Genomic DNA, 5,488 nt, shown 5'->3' on the forward strand with positions numbered 1-5,488 from the left:
TCTCCCCTCTGTTTGTCTCTGTCTCTCTCTTTCATTCAGACACTGAAGGACAACTGTATGAAGCAGTGAAAGTTAAAACAAAGAAACAAACAAACTGTTGATAAATGGGCAGCATTTTTGAGTGTCTATGGAGCTTCAACGCTGAAAGTGCAATCATGCAAAGGATGTGTGCATTACTTAGACAGAACTTGTGTCTTATTTTGCTTTGTTTTGTTCAAGACACGGTTTCTCTGTGTAGCCCTGGCTGTCCTGAAACTTACTCTGTAGATCAGGCTGGCCTCAAACTCACAGAGATCCTCCTGCCTCTGCCTCCCCAGTGCTGGGATTAAAGTCATTTGCCACTACCATCCCACAGTTAGAAACTCTTGGGATAAAACTGAGTAGAATGGTGCAAAGCTGTAATTTCCGAATTTGAGGTGGAGGCAGGAGGTCCAGGAGTTCAAGGCCAGCCTAGGATATACAGGACCCTGTTTTTAAAAAACCACCACCACCACCACCATGAAGAAGGAGGAGGAGGAGGAGAAGAAGGAGAGAGAGAGAGAGAGAGAGAGAGAGAGAGAGAGAGAGAGAGAGAGAGCGGCTGGAGGAGGATATAGGAATTCACTGGCAGAGTGCTTGCCCACCATGCACACGCCTTGGACTCAGTGCCTACTGCTCCATAAATTGGCATGATGCCCAACTAATCCCAACATTTGTGAAGAGAGTCAGGAAGATGAAAAGTTTAAGATCATCCTTAGCTACACAGTGAGTTCAAGGTCAGCAAAATCAATAACAACTATAGGAAGGAAGGAGGAGAAAGAAAGAAAGAAAGAAAGAAAGAAAGAAAGAAAGAAAGAAAGAGGGTCACGGAAGGGTTTTTCTGGGTTATGGTGTTCTGTGGTTCGCCAAAGAGGTCAGAACAAAAAGCTTTGAGGTTGAAGTAAGGGGAACACTAAGGAGAGAGGCCGTGAAGTGTGTGGGTAAGCTGGTAATTCACAGTGGAAATCTGATCCTGTCAACACTACTATAACCGTGTGCTCAGCCAGGTGTACTGGGCATCAAAGTGAAAATCATCCTTCCCTGGGATGCATGACATAAGACTAAGAAGCTCCTGCCTGGCAGCACAAGCATCGTGGAACCCAGCAATGAAATCCCTACCTTCACAACAAGAGTCAGAAGCCACTTTGTGCCCTAACCAGTATCCACAGCAAAACAGGACCTGGGAGATGCATCTGGAGTCTGAATATTGCTTTGTAAAGACAATTTAATAAAAGTCTTGCACAAAGGGCAAAAAGCAACACATTTGTCACACTCATATCCCAGAGGATATAGTAGTGTGGATGAATGTTTTTCTCAACAAGTCTGTCTTTTGCCTGGCATCTGTCCCAAGCCAGGTCTTGGGCTGGGTGCCACTGAGACAGTAGGTATGCACATGGGATGGTAGCCAGAACAGGGGCTGGGGCATTGGCCATTCTCTCACTGACAGGCAGGGGGCAGCCTGGTCTTGCAGTTTAGCTTTCCCATGCTTGTCTCTCTCTCTCTCTCTCTCTCTCTCTCTCTCTCTCTCTCTCTCTCTCTCTCCTCTCTCTTTCCTCTCTCCCTCTCTCTCCCCCTCTCCCTCTTCCTTTCTCCCCTCTCTCCTCTCTCTTCCCTCTCTGTCCCCTCTCTCCTCTCCCCTCTTTCTCTCCTCTTCTCTCTCCTTTCTCTCCTCTCTCTCTCCCCCTTCCTCCCTCTCTCCCTTCCTCCCTCCCTCTCTCCTCTCCTCTCTCGTTCCTCTCTCTTCGTCTCCTCCCCCTCTCTTTCACACACACACACATCACCACCACACACTATCACAGCCATGAGCTCATTCTGTCCGTGTCTGGCAATCTGGGTGGGTTCGTTTCTCTTCACACTCTGTCCAGCTTCATTTCAAATGACTCATGCATGGTTTTGCATTCTCCCCTAGGGAGACCCCTGCCCAACCTTCTCAATTAGGCAGTGTTTCCTGATAAGTGGCCCCTTGCCCCACTCCTCCAAGACCACCCGAGATTGGCTCCCCTGGTTCTACATGCTGAGTGAGTGTACAGGACAGGGACAAATCCTACCACTTTAACCTCTTCCTGCCTACTCTGGGGCCTGCTGTTGACTGTCAACTCACATTATGCAACCCTGGTCTAGAGAAATGGCAGCAGGATGGCCTTGGGGTCCACAGAAACCTCTATGAAATGGGATGGAGCTAAGACAGCATTGTCACTTGTCCCTCTTAAGCCTGTATTCTCAGTGGAGGGTAGTGACACTTCAGGTCCCTGGGAATCCATGTGAGTCATGAAGAGATCTGGTCATTCCCTTTCTCTTTATGGATGGTTACCTTGAAAAAGACCTAGAGGCAGGCTGGCCAAGTAGCAGAGTCCTTCCTTAAGGGGACCTGATCTTCCCTTAACTTGAGGGTTCCTGGTGTGTAAGTGAGCTGACTCGACTTAGAATTTCAGTTAGACTTTTGCTCTCAATTGTGAACACAGTGGCATCTGGCCGCTGCCCCGTATTTAGATGGCTGCACAGGCCTAGGTGGTCACTGAGGGAGATGACAAAGAGCCTTCTAGCCCTGTACCCAAAATGAAATCAGAGGGCCACTTGGCCATCCGCCAGAGCACAGTATTTAGGAGACTTCCCCAGTAGAATGCCCTTCCCACACTCTGCAAAGCCAAGAGCTCATCTACACTGGCACTGGCGGAGGGAAGGTGGTAGTAAATAAAGACCATGGAGCTGGGAGAGAAGAGGAAAGGGGGAGGGAGTTTCCTTCCTAACCTGCCACATGTCCTTAGGCAGGTGAGTGCTGTTAAACTCAGTGGGCTCAGTTTACCACCCAGTGCTTGTCAGTAGCTCTTCTATAGGGATGTGGCTTCTACCTGCTTCCTGGCTCCTTCGGGCATTGCCTTTTTACCAGCACCAGAAAGGCGCCAGAACCTTCTGTTTCCTGGACCTTTCACGTTCTTCCTCAGTGGCCCCTCCACTGAGCTTCTGTTTCCTTTCTATTGTCTTCAACAGAGACACTGACATGAGGGGTGGAACCTCCACAGGGCAGGTGCTCCCTCCACCCTGGTGCTGGGCTGGCTGGTGGCAGTTTAGGTAGATGTAGAGGGACTGGCAGGCTGGGGTGCTCTTTTGGGAGAGCATAGCAGGGCAGAAGCTATATGAAGAAACTATATGAAGAAGCATCTCAAAGATCTGTAAGGGACAGAGAGAAGCCACCTTGGCTTTGCTATGGTATGGAACAAGGCTGGGAGAGGCTGCATGCAGGTAAGAGTGTATGGGGTGGGGCGGGGCACATGTCTCCTGAAGTTCTGTTGAAGGTGGGACAACTGTGGTATCTCCATCATCCACTGCCATCCCCCCCTCTGGGAATGGAAGGCTGGGGTAGCCCTCAGACTCAGATCTGGCATTACCTTATGTCGGGCATGCATTCTGCCATGCACATGCCCTGGGCTCTGAGTTTGATAGGTCACTCAGAGATAGTCTACCCCTACCTCCCATTGTCATGATCAGACCTAACAAAACCAAAGAGAGCAGAACCCTCCCCAGTATTTAAAAGGTGGATCATCCTCATTAGCGCCTGTCTCCACAGACGGCCAGGGCTAAAGCCAGGCCTCTCTGTGCCTGGGCTGCCCAGCTGCTGCCTGCTTCCTCAGCACTTGCTGGGTGGCCGAGGTGCCAGCTCCACTCTCACTGAGTCTGTATGGCCTGCAGTGCCTGGCGACACTCGTTTACAATCTCACACATCATTTTTCTTGGAAGCAATCTCATGCCTTTAAATATGTCATCGCTCAGGGTCTCCAGTCCCCTGCCTCTTCCCAGGAGCAGGAGCCAGGCCTCCAGGTGGAAGTCTCCCTGATGCTGAGGCCCCCCGAAAGCTGGGGTGGCTGGGACTGCCTTCTGGTTCATTTTGCTGCAGAAGCACCATTGGACAGCTAAGTGCAGAAGGGGTGCAGAAGGGGTGCAGAAGGTTCCCAGCAATGGGGAGCGATGTGAGTCAGCCACACCCATTGGGAAAGTAGCTCACAGGCTACAACATGATATCACAAGCTAAAGACACCGCTCACTGGAGTTAAGTGGGCCTTCGATGGGGAAACCAAGGCTCAGAGAGGAAGTGATGGGCTCACCCCACCCCTTACTCAGCCACACACCCACCACATCTGGAAGCTTTTCTGTCAGGATACGGTATATTCACTTGGGTGGTCCACGCCCACAGGAGTAACCTGCTTGGCTCTGGCCACTGTGGAGGCTGATGTGATTTTTTTCCTCTCTCTTTCTCTCTCATTTCCTCTTTTGCTTTCCATAGGAGCACCCTTCCTGTGACAGATGACTGAGCAGTTGTGCACAGCTAGACAGCCCAGCAGCCTCCCAGAGGAGCTCCAATCCTTAAACTTGCAAGTTTCTTCATCCAGAATCAGCCCTTTAAGTTCAGAAGGTGCTGGCCTGTAGGGAAGTTTGCCTTCCTCCCGAGTGGAAAGCCTCAGGTCAGGGAGGTTCACTAGTGTTAGTGGCCCCTGAGTTTTGTCAGCCTGGCTCTAGTGTGTGCATGGGGTCACTGTCTTGAACAGAAGTGCATCTCTAGCATGGAAAGCTGACACATGGGCACCTACAGGACCCAACCCTTCAGTCCTGTTCTCCTGTTGTCCCTGCATAAGCCCTTCTACCCCCTCTCAGGGAACTTGTAAGCAGTCTCCTGGGTGCTCTGGGTCTTGTGTTTCTCTGCATCTTAGTTCAGGTCTGACTTATTCAGACAATGCAGTCCACGAAGATGAGTCACAACTTTGGGCTTCCACACGAGTCAGGATCCTGGCCAACAGTCCCCCTCATCTTCTACCCTGTTTGGGGGATAAGGTTCCTGGGTGTCAATGATATCTACACCTGATAGTCAGAGGGCTCCTAAGGACCACATCACCCCATTCTCTCGTCCAAGTTCGCCACAGCGCCCACTTTGCAGAAATGCCCTTTTGGTCTCCCTTCGAGGGATCGCCTTTTCATTCCTCCAGCCACAGTACCCCAGCTTTCAGCAGTGGCTCCCTCTTGGCAACATCTCGGGCGAGTGGATTCGCGCCCCCGCGCTGTAATCCGGAGTCTAACGTCGCCCCCAAGCACAGTCGTCCAAATTTCCCCGGCTCTCGGATGCTTTTCCCGGTGGCCAACAGCCGGCCCCAACTGTTGGGAGACTCCCTGGAGCTCTCACTTGTGTCCCGGCTGCAGACGCCTAGCCTGGGGTCTACCCTTGCTTGGTCTCTCGGTCTCCGCCCGGCCGCTCTTTCTGGCCCCGTTACTCGGCCCGGGTTCCCACCGCGCCACGTGCCCAGCCCTCCCCACGGCGCGCCCCAGGCCCGCCCCGCGAGCCGAGCCGCTCGGCGGCGGCGGCGGCGCGGCGGCGGCGGCAGCGGCGGCGGGCGCGCAGCTCGGGTTTCGGCCCGCCCCCGGCGCCGGCGTGACCCCTCCTCCGGGGCGCGAGCGGGCCAGGCCCAGCTGGCCGGCGCCCCGC

This window comes from Cricetulus griseus, chromosome 7 (assembly GCF_003668045.3).
Source record: "Cricetulus griseus strain 17A/GY chromosome 7, alternate assembly CriGri-PICRH-1.0, whole genome shotgun sequence".
NCBI lineage: Eukaryota > Metazoa > Chordata > Mammalia > Rodentia > Cricetidae > Cricetulus > Cricetulus griseus.